The sequence below is a fragment of the Ornithodoros turicata genome, chromosome 8 (assembly GCF_037126465.1).
Source record: "Ornithodoros turicata isolate Travis chromosome 8, ASM3712646v1, whole genome shotgun sequence".
Lineage (NCBI taxonomy): Eukaryota > Metazoa > Arthropoda > Arachnida > Ixodida > Argasidae > Ornithodoros > Ornithodoros turicata.
In genome coordinates, this window is record NC_088208.1 from 23,006,503 (window position 1) to 23,022,241 (window position 15,739).

Consider the following 15,739-nt stretch of genomic DNA (forward strand, 5'->3'; position numbering starts at 1 on the left):
GTACGCCTTTTTTGTGACAATTATGAACAGCATAAGTGTCACAAAAAAGGCGTACATTCGAGATTATGGTTGGCTACGAGCGTGCTATGCGGTGAAGTTCATTTTTAAGAGTGTAGCACGCTCCTAGCCAACCGAATGACAACGTTCTCACCCCGATTTGTTGAAAACGGGAGACGGAGCCTATTTTATGACACTTATGCAGTTCATAATTGTCACAAAAATGGCGTACGCCTCCCGCTTCCAGCAAATCAGGGGAGAGAACGATGTCATTCGAGATTATGGTTATAGCTATAGGAGCGTGCTATGCGGTGAAGTTCTACTTTAAGAGTGTACTGCCCCATTCCGTTTAATGCATTAAGTTTGCCGTGATGCTAGGGTATTAGACGTATATCATCACGTTTTACACTTAGCGTTATTCAACGAACATCGCTGCCATTCTGGGCCACGTAGCGAGAGCCATTGCGGTAGGTAAGTCAACTAAGTTCGGCTAAAGATTTCAATGGGGTAATCGCGAGGCTTTCAGGCCTCTAGGCGTCAGACATGTAGGCCTTATAGGCCATGTGCAGGGTGTTACTGCGCAATATATTCTTCGCTTTGGGTCTATAACCTGGCACTTTCATCCGAGCTACCAGACGCAAGCCTTTTCCGCGTGCCACTTATAGGATTACATGTAATACAGTGTTCGTCACCGATGTGCCCGAATTCGATTGTATATATAGCCGTTTAGAAGGTCCCCGCGGGCTCTCCTGTCGGCTTGGACGATATGCGCGACATATCTTCTCGGTTAATGCACGAGATTAAAAATGGAATCGTGACGGTCAAAAAGAACAGCTTGCTGTCCCGCGGGAACGAAACCGGAGCGAGAGATTATTGGATTAGATTATATGTATCAAAGAAAAATAGAATATAAAAGCGAGATTTTCAAGCTTTTTCGAAAATTTAGCGCGCAAACAGTATCAATGTTCTGTTTTTCTTAGACATGTATAATCTGATCTAATATTATTCCCATTAGAAATCATAATTTAATTTACTTGTATTATTTGATTATTTATAATAACGTAATACGTTTATATTATTGTTCTTATTATTTTCTTTATTTATACACTTACCACAACAATGTGAGAATTTAGACCGTTTTGTCGAATAATGCAAAGCACCAACGAACATCAAGACCGATAATATCGATGTGTCAATTCATTTTTCATAAAGCTTTATTCCAGATAATATACATAACGTTTCCAATGTGTAGTAAATTTTGTTTGAACTTGTGCGCATATCAACTATATCGACAGTGCACACTGTGTAGTCGACAGGCTCCGTCAGTATGTTACTGCACCCTAAAGCTGCGCCCGCAAAATTGTGTCCTTATCAATTACTTGATTTATTTGATTAGATTTGATTTGTTTTATTTATTTGTCTTAATTGATTAGGGAGCGAAGCGCACGCCTTTTTTTGTGACCGTTACCATGCACTCTAAAAACAGAACTTCACCGTATAGCACGCTGTGCGCAAAACCCTTGCCACGGATGATAGGGTTATCGCTTATGATCGAAGGGGCCGTGCGCGCTATGCGGGGCGGACGGCGTACGCCTTTTTGTGTCAGTTATCATACACTCTTAAAAATGAACTTCACCGCATAGCACGCTCCTAGCCAACCATAATCTCGAATGATATCGTTATCTGCCCTGATTTGTTGAAAACGGGAGGCGTACGCCTTTTCTGTGACAATTATGAACAGCATAAGTGTCACAAAAAAGGCGCACGCCTCCCCTTTTCAACAAATCAGGGCAGATAACGATATCATTCGAGATTATGGTTGGCTAGGAGCGTGCTATGCGGTGAAGTTCATTTTTAAGAGTGTACTACGTATATTCGAATTGTCATAAAAAGGCGTACGCCCCCTTCCTCTCTCTCTCCTTCTTCAAATCTGAAGCGATAACCCTACACTCAAAACTTCACCACATAGCACGCTGAAAGGTCAACCGTTGCGCAAAATGATACCGTTATCACTCCTGATTTGTGGAAAGCGCGTGGCGTACGCCCCTTTTTTGTGTGGCAATTAACGTAGCAGCATAACTGTCACAAAAAAAGGCGTACGCCTCCTCTCGTTCTCAAGAAATCAGGGGATGTGCAGCATACGTAAGTGATACCTGCGGATCTTGGCATTTAACAATTTAAAGCTTTCTAAGAAGCAAGCGAGCTGGTGAAGTTGATACATAATGCAGTAAAACCCCGAGACTATATAGGGAACACGAAGGGAGAGACACAACACGAAGTCTTCGTGTTCCCTAGTTTCGGGGTTTTACATTATGCATCGGCATTTAAGCTGCATGCTGTTTGTTTGATGCGCTCGTCTCTGGTGTTCCTGCGTTTACGAGCGTAACTTCGGAACTGTATGTTTACTTTAGAAGAGCCGAACAGAACTCCGAGTCCCTCATCGCTTCTCGCTCGCAACTAATTAATCCTCCCATATTAACCTCTTTGAAGAGTCCGGTGATCACCACGCGGAAACATCCCACGTCATCGGCACTTTTCCTTCCTTCATTTATATATTGTTGTTGTTGTTGTAGTTAGGAGAGATATCGATTCGATTCGGAATTCCAACAATTAATGCGAACAATTAATAGCACTACTCTGCGCGCTAGCCATTGCCACGAATGATGGGGTTATCTCTCCATGTGATTCGAAGGCAGAAGGGGGCGTACACCTTTTTGTGTCAAAGTATCGTATGTTTAAATTGACACAAAAAGGCGTACGCCAGCCTCTCCCTTAGAATCAGAGGCCATATAACCCTATCATTTGTGGCAATGGTCGGCGCACATCATGCTATGCGGTGACGTTCTGTTTTTTGAGTTGCCCAACGACCCCTCTAGCACTTTGCACTCCCTGACTGACTCACGCACCATTCACGCAGCCCCACCCTTCATCCTCCATCCGTCTTTTGTTTTGTTTTGTTTTTTTCTTTTGTTTTTTGCTATAGTCATGGCAGCGCCCACCTCTATGTGGCCAACAACCGATTCTTTCAATACTCCACCCCCACCCCTCTGTTTTTTTTTTTAAAGTGCAGATCACAACGTCACCTTTTACCAGTCATGCTCAGAAAACATGAAAATAAAAAAAAATAGAGGGATGTCGGGAGGTCATTAGCGTGCCACCGTTCCCGACTTTCCCGCCATCGAAGTCGCTCCTCAAGCTTCCCGAATCCCGCTTAGTGAATAACAGCGAGCTCATCAACATGCGTGTGTGTGTGTGTTCGCGTGCGACTGGCAGGATGAGCAGCCTGCACGTGGATCCCGTCCCTACGTGACGGATCACTCGCGCGCTTATGCAGATTGCGGCTCGTTTATCAAGTCTAGGTTTGCGCCGGGTTCCGCAACATCGGGCGAGCGATAGCCCGCTTGGCGTGGCAGCGAAGGATAAATCGCGCTCTGCCTCTAACTATATACCGACGTGACGCTGCCAGTGGCATACAGCTGGAGTGGCACGCAGGTTTGCGACGGCGTGCAGCGTCGAGGAAGTGTGTCAGTGGGGAAGGCGAACTTGAGCGGTCTTGCTCTACTTGAGTTGTGGGAAAAAAGTTTTTTTTTTTTTGAAAACGTGATAAGATGGATGAGGGAGGAGCATATACGACGTGCACACTATCGCTCAAAAAAGTGGAACCGTGCAGAATATTTTATTAACGTAATTATCTAATTAAGAGAGTAACTGCTCAGACTTCACTTTGCTTTTAACCAACACAATAACAACTTGTTGTTAAAGGAAAATTTATTAGACTCAAGAACGGAATAAGAACTGCTACTTCACACGTTAGTTGACGTACACCTTACATACACATATGCTTACAACCACTCTAGATCCACTACTTCACACTTCCTTACATATATACATACAAACATACATACAGTACTCCCTAAGACCACCACCCTAGATGTCTGCGATTATGTACAGTATGGAATGCAGTACATAATAATTAGGAATATATACACAGGTGCAGAGTATTTACAGGCCAAATAACAGCACGTGAATGACGTTCATGGGGGCGCACCAGAGACGGTCACACACCCATTGTGATACAAGATTGAGGGGTGATGACACCATTTGCGCGCGAACCCCTGCACACCTAAAGCGAGTAGTTCGTGCTGTAACACTTTGGTGAGCAAAACGCGCACGTTGCGAACCAACAAGAAGATAGGCGTCGTCCTCTGACGTCGGGCCACAGCAGAACAACGAGCTTTCCACAGCACAGAAGCACCACAAGCGGTGAGCAATACACTTAGCCGATGTGGCCACCTACGGTCGAACTGTACAGGACACAAGATGCGTGTGGACCGCCTGACTAGGCTCCAGAACGTACGAGCAACGTGACACTCGAAGATGACATGCTGGTTAGTCTCCTGGTGCGTACAGTATGGACAAATGTCTGACGTTGTTACATTCCACGTGTGGAGACGATCACGAGTAGGCTGGATTCCCCAGGCAAAGCTCCACATGACGTCCCGTAGAAATCCAGGCAGAGAGGCGCATACAGTTGCCCACGATATGTTTGCCGCATGCTCCATTCGTCTTCGCACACCGTCACATGTTGTGACACTGTTCTGTAGCACCTTCTTTGCCATGGAAGAGGCTGAAGCAGATGCCAAGCTGCGGACGGGGACAATGGACGACAGTTTTTGGTGATATGCGCGAACGGCTGCATGGAAACGCTGAGGTACCACTGCTGCTGGCGGATCAACGGCCACGTGCAGGAATTCACTCAGAAACGGCGCCATCCAGTAGGTTAGCAATACCTTAGAAGGGGTGTCATCGACGCTAAAGAGACTTCGTAAGGTCGTACTCAGGGCGATTCCACGGTTCATAAGACCGAAGTCTGGCAAATTCACGCCGCCAACAGATTCGTCAAATGACAACACTGCACGTGCTATAGGCCCTCTTCGTTTCTTCCAAAAGAAAGAAAGAAAACATGAATGAATCCGGACCACAACTGCTTGTGGGGCTATTGAGATGTGGCTCAGATGCCACAAACGGCCTGATAAAATACACCGGAGAAGGTACGTTCGCTCCCGGTAAGAAAGTTCGTAGGGCGAGGCAGCTTCACATTTTGCTCGCAGCTCTTCAAGGGCCCTTGTCCAATTGTCAGCCGTAGGCCCACGATTGTCAAACACAACACCGAGTATCTTCAGCGAAGTGGCGTGCTGGAAGGGGAGAGACAGGTACTGCGCAGGATTCCCGAGGGGCATGAGCCTGGTCTTCTGGTAGTTCAGGGCACCCCCAGACACCGCAGCATAGGACTCGTACACACGCAATGCTTCGAATGCAGAGTCAACATCACGTAGAAGAACCGTTACATCATCAGCGTAGGCAGTCACCTTCCACTCGCCTGATTGTGGGAGAGGGAAACCACGGATCCCCGAATTCGTGTCAATGTTCCAGAGGAATGGGTCAATTACTAGGGTAAACAAAGCAGGCGAAAGAGGGCAGCCTTGACGCACTCCTCTTGAAACAGGGAATTCTCTCGAAAACCTTTGCAAGATGTACAAGGAACCACGATGGTTGCGGTAAAGGTGTTTGATTGCATTGCAGATCCATTCAGGGAAGCCATATGTCTCAAGCACAGTGAACATGTAACAATGGGCCACACGGTCAAACGCCTTCTTCTGGTCAAGTGACAATAGGGACCCATCCGATATTCGCATGGACACGTAGGGTAGCATATCTCTCAAACCTGATAGTGTATCGTACATTGTTCGCCCTGGTACAGTGCAGGTCTGGGAATGGTGCACCACAGAAGGAAGAACGCTCTGAATTCGACAGGACAAGATAGATGTGACAAGCTTATAGTCGCAGTTCAGAAGCGTTATTGGACGCCAGTTTTCGGGATTGGCCAAATCACCACAGTTCTTTGGGAGCAGCACTATGTGCCCGGAGCCAAACGATTCTGGCAACGGAGCACCATCCAGGCTATTGCGCACCACTTCGAAAAAGAACCACCGAAGAGAAGGCCAAAAAGTCTTATAAAATTCTGAGGGGAGGCCATCAGGGCCAGGACTTTTCCCTGGTACTGTTCTTCGCACAGCAGTATCCAACTCTCCGATACAAAGAGGCTGCGCCAGTGCCTCTCGATCCACCTGAGGGAGGATTGGGAGTCCATCCAAAAAGGCACTGTGTCCGTTTTCAATCGGCGAATCAGCGTACAAGGCCCGGAAGAAGTCTTCAAATCCGCCGAGAACCTCATCAGGGTCTTCAGTAATGCTGCCATCAGATCGACGGAAACTGGAAGGCAGTCTCTGCTCGGTCTGCCGGGAGGAATGTAGATATGTCACAACACCGTGACCAGCGAGGGCCTGCGCTTGCAAATGGTTTTGTCGCATTTTTCCAGGAGGTGACTGAAGGGCGAGAAGGTAACGTTCCTGTAGAGTTTCCAAGTATTCTCTCATTAGTGGCGTCAGCGGTGCCCCTCTTCTCACGATACGTATCTTTGCCGCCAGTCGTTTGAGGGCAGACGTCCGCTCACGCGCACGCTGACGACCCCATGACGAAAGTACGCCTCGCACCCAAACTTTAAAGGTTTCCCACTCCATTGCTGATGGCGTGCGAACCGAAAGATAATCTTCAATTTTGGTCTTCACATCTGCCACAACTCCGTCATCTAGCAGCAACGAGGTATCAAGACGCCAACGAACATTGCCGCCCACCAGAAACTGTTCGATATTGAGGGAAAGGATCACAGCATCATGATCACTCACGTGAACACCAAGCTGACGTGTGCTAGCTACTCTGCACCCCAAAATATGTGCCTGGAGAAAGGGCGGGACGTAGAAGCGATCTAGGCGGCTCGACGATTGGCCGCGAGACCACGTAGCTGCAAACGTCGAACCGTGTAAATGTGTCCAGGCATCAACGAGGCAGCGTTGCTCCAATAATCGGCGCAGCTCCCTGGCATTCCATGTTGGTCTGCCACGGCCCGGTCCACGAACATCGCGATCTGAGTCCACAACACAGTTGAAGTCCCCACACAAGACGGCGTCAGACGAAACAAAACTAGTGCGGAAATTATAGAAAAAGGAATTGGTCTCACTCACACGGGCAGGAGCATAAACGGTGAAAAATGTCAGTTTCCTGCACCCGACAAAGAAATCAAAACGAAGCGCACGCGCGTCTGCATCATATCTCGCATAGCTGTGGGACAACAAGTTGCGATTGAGTATAACAACTCCTACACCGCACTGATGCGCAGAGCCAAAGCTGAAAAATGCGCGGACATTGCATCGTTGAGTGAATGAGATGACATCCGCGTAACACGTGAAATGAGTTTCTTGTAAGAAGAGCAGGTCACAGTTCAAGCTGCGCGCGAATTGTATAACAGCTGTCTGCTTGGCCGCTGATCTGAGCCCTTGCACGTTAAGAGTCATGACATGAAGAGCCATAAGTGAATGTAAAAGAGCACAAAATATCAGTCGCATGAATCGTCTTCAGGAGATACAGCATGAACAGCATGAAGCCTAGGAGAACCAGTCCGCGGCTTCTTGTGATGGCGTTTCGGCTTCCCGTTGGATGCATCAGTCCCATCACCAGACGAGGTGAGGTTGGATTGGTGTTTCCTTACACAATTCCCAACAGGGGGCTCATCGCTGTCGGAACGTTGCAGCGAATACACTGAAGTCGAAGTTTCACTGGTGCAGGAGCTTGGAGGAGATGATCTTACGTCTAGCCCCTTCATGTTGCCCTGGTCTGGAATAGCTGCCTCTACCACTACTTCTTCTACCATAGGGTAAGTTGGAGGGGGAGCACACGTCACAGGCCGAGTGCACAGATCAAGCGCATCGGACGCGACCGCTCTGTCCTCCGGGATGGCGACGGCGTCCACTTCCATTTCAGCGTCACCAGTAGACAGCAAAGCAGAGTCGCTTCCCGAAATACTGACTCCGCCATCAGCGGCGACGTCGTCCGCTTGATGTTCAGGAAGGGTCTCTTCGGGTGCACAGGCCATATTGCTAACCTCTGGCAGAGGAGGAAAGTCTGATGCCTGCATTTGATGTGAAGCATCTTCAGACGATGCGGTAGCCCTGGGCAAGTCTTGTTGTAGGCCACGCGCGGCCGAAGAATACGAACGTCGCATGGTGCAGTCAACGGTTGCGTGGTTGTGACCACAGCGACGGCACAGGGCGCGACAACCCGCCGTAGCGTGACCAAACACGGCACATCGTTCACAACGAGGGACCTTACAGTCGCTCCGGATATGGCCCTCAGAGCCGCATCTGCCACAAACTTTCTTGATGCCCTTGTAATCAATCATCGCCCGATCACTCCCAACGGATAGGAAGTTGGGCACTGGTTTTTTCATCTCAAACTTGACCAGGCGGATGCCGTTTCGGATATTCGGACGATCTTTGTAGACCGGAAACGAAAACGCTTTGACTGTTCCAAACGGAGCAAGGGCATGAACAAGAGCATCGTCGGAGACATACTCGGGGAGTCGCTTGACAGTTATGTATACTATCCTGGAAGTTGTAATAGGTTCCAACGGTACCTCAATATCGCCCATGACAACCTTGCCGGCTTCGAGGAAGGAGTCACGTGCACGTGTATGTTTCGCAGTCACTTGGAAGCTGAGGCCACCCTGGTGCTGAAGCGAGTGTACATGGTCATCACCGACCAAATCACAGACGGCATCGAGGACGCCGTCTACGGGAACCCCATCGGGGACAGTGAAGTTGAAAGCGTGATCCTTGGGAGGTCTCACGGTGGCCAAGACCGGCGCCGCAGGGACGCTGGTAGACATGGTCGACATTTTGTAGAATCCTGGGGTAGACCACCCGACAGGAAGCCAACCCCGGGAGGCCACAAATAATTAAATCTCAAGAAACTTGGCAGAGCTCGATAAATGTGCGACTGTTCTGGAACACTTCTTCTTCTTCTTTTTTTTTTTTTTTTTTAATAACAACTTAGATGTTCTGCGTGCAAACTATCGTTACAAGAATGTCAAACTGAACTTCACCGCACGCTGTGCACGCACCACGCTGTACGCCAGCTATTGCCACAAATGATACACTCTTAGAAATGATGGTGGTGGTGGTGGTGGTGGCGATAGGGCTTGCCTCTTAGAAATGATGGTGGTGGTGGTGGTGGTGGTGATGGTGAAAGGGCTTAGAAATGAACTTCACCGCATAGCACGCTCGTAGCCAACCATCATCTCGAATGATAGCGTTACCTGCCCAGGGGGCTTAATCGCTTCATCGTCGTTACGGTCGTTACAAGCTAACGAGTGGCGGGAAATTCAAAAAGGCGGGCGGGAAATTTAAAAAGGTGGCCACGTGATGAAACACGTGCACGGCGCTCTTCGCGCGATACGTGAAGGCCGTGGTACACGTCACGCGCAATGTGTCACGTGCCCACCTTTTTGAATTTCCCGCCACTCGTTAGCTTGTAACGACCGTAACGACGATGAAGCGATTAAGCCCCCAGATTTGTTGAAAGCGGGAGGCGTACGCCTTTTTGTGACAATTATGAACAGCATAAGTGTCACAAAAAATGCGTACGCCTCCCGTTTTCAACAAATCAGGGCAGATAACGATATCGTTCGACATGATGGTTGGCTAGGAGCGTGCTATGCGGTGAAGTTCATTTCTAAGAGTGTAGGGTTATCGCTTCTGAGAGGGAGGCGTACGCCTTTTTGTGTCAATTATCATATGTCCAAACTGACACACAAAGGCGTACGCCCCCCCCCCCCCTCCTTCTTCGAATCAGAAGCGATAACCGTATAATTTGTGGCAATGGTTCGCGCACAGCGTGCTATGCGGCGAAGTTCAGTTTTGTAGGTGAGCACAGTGCGTATTTTTAAAATTTCTATGTTAGCGTCGCGAAGTGATAGTAGCTGTGAGCGGCATACAGACATGGACAGATGGAGAGAGGACAGCAGGAAGGAGTGGGAGACAGGGGGTTAGTGTGCACTCTAAAAACAGAGCTTCACGGCATGGTACGCTCCTAGCCAACCATCATCCCGAATGACGACGCTACCTCCCTTGATTGAATGAAAACAGCGGGGGGGGGGGGCGTACGCCATTTCTGTGGCCATTGTAAAGTGCATAACGCCACAAAAATGGCGTACGCTCCCGGTTTTTAGCAAATCAGGGGAAAGAACGGTGCCACTAGGGGGATAATGGTCGGCCAGGAGCGTGCTATGCGGTGAAGTTCATTTTTAAGAGTGTACGTCTTGGGCCGGCTTCAGGGGGAACTGTGCCGGCATTCGTCTGGAAATTCTTCGGAAAACCCAGGGAAAACCGCAGACAGCACAGCTGGTGGTAGGATTCGAACACACCATCTCCCAGTCTTCAGCATGTGACACACACGCACATATTTAATGTGGCACAATGGTTGGCGCACAGCGTGCTCTCAGGTGAAGTTCTATTTTTAGAGTGCAGAACAGGCGTATCATTCTTAAACAACATTTACGGTGATATATAAGCTCTTCTTCCGTATTTGCTGACGACGAGGGAGCGCACTCCATCTTTGTAACGCTTTGCATATAGTATACGCATAATACATAAAGCGGTCCTTGTTTTAGTGCGCTGGTAATAATATTTTTGAAACCGCTCCTCCGGCGTACCCCTACTCCGCTGAAAAGCGCATAGGTATGCAATTCGATTACAACACGCGTTTTTGCACGAAATTGAATTCAGTCAACGTTTCTTTTTCGTCCAATTATTTTATTATCGTACGACCTTCCATTTCTTTTTTATGCCATTTCAGCCACCTGCATAGGTGCATCGCTGGAATTGAAAACTCGAACCGAAAAGCGATTATTGAGTAATCCGGCCTGTCTCGGAAGACAAATAAAAATCTAATCTTATTTTCTTGGGGCAGCGTTCTAACTGGGCTTCCCCGCGAAGAACGTCTTTTTATTCCAGTACGCGAGGCAGGCCATTCGAGCGCTCCTTTTTATTTCTATTTTATTAATTAATGCGCCCATCTGGGGCAGTTATACCATTTGCGAGGCATTATCTGGATTAAATCCAGGCTGCTCGATCATCAGAATGATGGCTGTAGTATTGGAAAACAAGAAGAAGAAGAAGAAAGAGAAGGTTTGCGAAAGGACGCTATAAATCTTCGTACGCACATTCCACGTTTTGTTTTAAAGGCGAATACATGTAGGTGAAATCGTCATCGTCATGGCGTGTATTCGGAATCTAGTTCCATTCGATAATAATGCGACAACTGAGACGATGTCCGGGGGACAGCGATTCATTCTGTGCCCCCACGATATGTCAAAGAGATACGAAAGCGCAAAAATTGCTCATCGCGGAATGGACGACCCCGTTACCTTGACAGCAATACAAAAGGAACGGGAGTCATCCGTCGCGTCGTTCGCGATTTATGTGTGAACGAAACCGCCATGTACGCTTTTCCCCCCCTCTCTCTTTCTGAAGGATGACGACAACGCGGAGCGGGCTTTCATTGGTCTCCGCAAACCAGATTTATCCAATCATGGCGGGATATCGTTGGAGAAGGCTAATGCGAGGCCCCTCCGCATTGTGGCGCTTCTTGGGAAGGAGATGGAGAGCGAAAGCGTGTATTGCGGTTTCCTTATTGGCTCAGTCATAAATCATGAACGACGGGACGGACGAATCCCGTTCCTTTTGTGTTGGTGTCAAGGTAACGGCACTTTTCGTTCCGCAAAGAGAAATTTTTCCACTTTGGTGCCTCTTTGAAGCAATTAAAATAATATATGATTATGACGTAATGGAGTGCCCAATCTACCAACGCGTCTGGCAACATTGTTCCACGAAGTTCCATTTCCGTCTCCTCACCACAGCTCCTGGCACTCTTCTCAACGCGGTGGCGGACAGCGATGACGCGAGCTGTTGCTAGGAGACAAAAAAAAAAAAAAAAAAAATCTTCCGCCCATACCTCACCGAACCCAAAACTGCACAATGTCTCTTCAAATGTTATAAGCTGGGCTGCAGCCAATTACGTGCCGAGCAGTCGCGGAGTTTTACACTAATTAATTATATTCTTTTCGTCGTGTAGAGCGTGTTACTTTACAAGGCCTTACTTGCTCAATAACAAAATGCTATTGTTCGTTATCAAAGGACGCCACAGCGAGCTTACATGAGTTCATTCTTCTCACCCACACGGTCGAAAGATCCAACGAACTATCGTCGGTTGTCTTCAGTTTCCACTGACTGCGCCGCCCTTGAGCATTTTACGGCCATATTAATTACGATGACGAACTGCATCCGGTGAGAGAGAATCGTTACGAAACTTTGTGCAGCACAGAAACTGCGACGAAGTCGTCAACTTTAGGCGTACCCGGAATATTCCCGAGCTTGGAAGGAAGACGGTGTAATGGGACATAGAAACAAAGGTATGAATAATACGGGGCAGGATGTAATAATAAAAGCGGTAAAACTTCAGTGCATAGTATACTTTGAGGCAGGACGGGAGACGAGGACGTCCCCACGACACTTTAGCTTGTCGTTGCAGAGTCGTAATAAAAGTTTTACAGCTTTTATTATGAATCTGTGCCAACAAGCCAAGTCGTCTCTCCTTACTAGCAATGCAATGTTACTGCAATGGGCAAGAGACGACAAGGCAAAAGGGAAAGCAGGGAAGGGAAAGGAGAACGGAGCGAACCGTCTGGGAGGGAATGGAATAAGATGCGTGATTGGCCCAAGCGTTAGAGATTAGGGAGAGAACAAAAGAAAAGAGCAATGCAGAGACTATTGGTGAGTGAACAAAGATGTAAATATGGCTGTTGTTGTAATATAACTGTACTAGTTGAATGTAGAGGGTTGGGTCAAGTTCCACTTGGCAAGAGTAACAACACAAATATAAGACACTGACGCTTTCCTTTAATGGTTACAGGCTTTCGTGCAGTGGACTGCATATCGTCAGGTACGAAGCTACCTGGTACACTCTTAAAAATGAACTTCACCGCACAGCACGCTCCTAGCCAACCAAATGATATCGTTATCTGCCTTGATTTGTTGAAAACGGGAGGCGTACGTCTTTTCTGTGACAATTATGAACAGTATAAGTGTCACAAAAAAGGCGTACGCCTCCCGTTTTCAACAAATCAAGGCAGATAACGTTATCATTCGAGATGATGGTTGGCTAGGAGCGTGCTATGCGGTGAAGTTCATTTTTAAGAGTGTACCTGGTAGCCGAACCTACGAGGTACCTGACGAAATAGATTCCACTGCATGAAAGCTTGTAACCATTAAAGGAAAGCTTCAGTGTCTTATATTTGTGTTGTTACTTATAACTGTACTAGTACAAAAAAGAAAAATGTGCTTGAAATATAATTAGATATATAATTAGAACTGACCTCACGGTTGTTGATGGGCACCGTTCAAAATAAACTATTCCTATTATTATTATTATTATTATTATTATTATTATTATTAAAGAATACGCAGGATGATCCAGTAATCGCGTCAATGAATTCTGATAACAAAAGCACACTACAGAAAAATATATGCTATCAGTGGCATTTATGTGCAGGAAACTTTTGCTATACGTACAAAGTTATTAAACTTTAGCTAAAAGAAAATGGGACTCCGAAATGTGCCTAGCTAAGGGAACGTTTTCTTGACAGATTCAGGTTTGTGCCCTCTGTTTTTGCTTCCGGCTCGACGAATATTCGCTTCAGTAAAGAAATTAATCATAGAAATGTGGCTGTCGTCGAAAACATCAGACAGCCGCGTGATTTGAACTACGCACCTCTTGATTGCCGGTCGAGTGCCCTATGTCATGTGCTAGCATTGAGGCTTGTGGCTGCGTTTGTCTGTTCCAGCATAAGAACAGTTACTTTTCACACACACACACACACAAAAAAATATCGTGTCGGCGTTTTGTCAGTTTATAGATCGTTGTAGAAGTGCAAATTTCGTGCGCATTCTGTGGGACATTACATACAGGGTGAATTTGTCCAAGGTGTTTCTCGCGTGCTTCTTCGAGGCCGTCACATTTCCAAAGTTATTAGACTACGAAGGAAAAAGAAAAAAAAAAAACTATACACGTAGGTCCCTTCAGTATTTGAGATTATCCCCTAATAATGGGACCGCCCATGTATTTCGTCCATTCAATCAAAATTAAAATAGGAAGCTGTCTTTTTATCTCGAATTCCATTTCACCTCACGTTCTTGTTTCGTGCACAGAAAAAGAACGAACGCTAGAGTTCATTTGAACTTTGAGAAATACGATACAATAGTGTCAGCCTTGAATCGAATTTCGACAAGATAAAGGACCGCAGTTTTTTTTTTTAATATTAATATGCTTATCTATATTATTAGAATTTTTTAGCGCACATATTGCTATGCAGAATTGACTTCGCAAGCTGGTGGCCTTCTTTCTCAATGAGGAAGCTAACGTGTGGGAAAGCAGGAAGAGAAAATTTAAGTGAAAGGAACTTCAACTTCTAATGCAGATCCCTTTTCTTCTCGTGTTGAACGGCAAAGAGAAGCGGCGAAGCCGATAAAATAGATGATGAGTTTTCTTTTTTTTTTTCTTCTTTTCTTCTTCTGAATACCAACTTGTGGACTGCGAACTCTGAAGCTCTCCCATTGGACTGTGTAATATAATACCATCATTTCTATTGCAGGTGTTACTTAAGTGTTTCAAAGTCCATTTCTTAAGAGCTTCTCAGCTGACAGAGATTTGGGAAACTGCCAAAAAGTTCTCTTTTTAGAGGAGCATATCTTCGAAGGGTCTCCTATATTTTTAGAGGAATGAAATATCCTGTGTAGGAACCTCGGAACGAACGTCTTTGAACAATGCATGGTGAAGGGGGTCCTGGGTGGTGGTGGGGGTTCGGAATGGTGAGGCACGTATGAAGTCCTTTATGGAATGAGCAGGAGAGAGAGAAGGACGTTCTCTATTTAAAAAAAAATGAAAAATAAAAGGAGGCAAGGTAAGTCAAACGCAACGTCATCTTACTATTTCATGGGAAAAAAAATGAAGAGAAGAAAAAGAAAAGAAGACAGAAAAGTAGAGAGGTATAAAAACTCACCGACATTTCGTCACTGATTCAGACTGGAAGGTGATGGGTGTGTACAGGCTTTCGATACGAATGTCGCCATAGTTCGCCTTGAAGTCGGCCCAGGACGCATACTAATCCCCCCCTGTCCCCCACTCCTTCCTGCTGACCTCTCTCAGTCTCTTCTCGTCTGTACGTCGCTTATAGCCACAGTTGTTTCGCGGCGCTAACACGAAAAAAAAAGAAAAGAAAACCGTGCTGAAGACACGCAATCTGAAATGGCTCAAGGTGCTCCTCCTCCGTGGTGCTCCTCCTACCTCGGAGGTATACGTGATCGGCGTACGGGTGTATTCTCCATCGCTATGCGAGATTCTCCACGTGTATTCTCTTTGTGTATTCTCCACCATTCTGCACTTAGGCGAGACAAACACTCACACAGTGAAACAAAAGCTACCACAGTGCGAACATAAGTAACAAGGCGAAATATTGTGATCACCATTTTATTGAAAAGGACCAGTTAAAGGGTCTCCGTCATACCTGAAGCCAGAGTCTGGACAAGACAAACAAGCACACTTACACGCACACGAGACTCAGACCAGCAAAATCGGGGGTGCGTAAGGCGAAGCTCTTGTCGTGATTCCAGCAGGAATATTCCCGAATCTGACTCACTGACAAACGCCTGTGGCGTGCCCGTACCGATTATGACGTCATGTACCAAACCTATTTAAGTAACCCGTAACCACCTACGCATCTTTTGTCCTGACG

The 15,739-nt window shown here is 46.8% G+C and overlaps 1 protein-coding gene across 4 annotated transcripts in view; it reads left to right on the forward strand.

The window, feature by feature from the left end:
• Positions 1-15,739, forward strand: part of LOC135366718 (5-hydroxytryptamine receptor 2A-like) — a 312,589-nt gene that overhangs the window by 250,770 nt on the left and 46,080 nt on the right. The window lies entirely within an intron of this gene.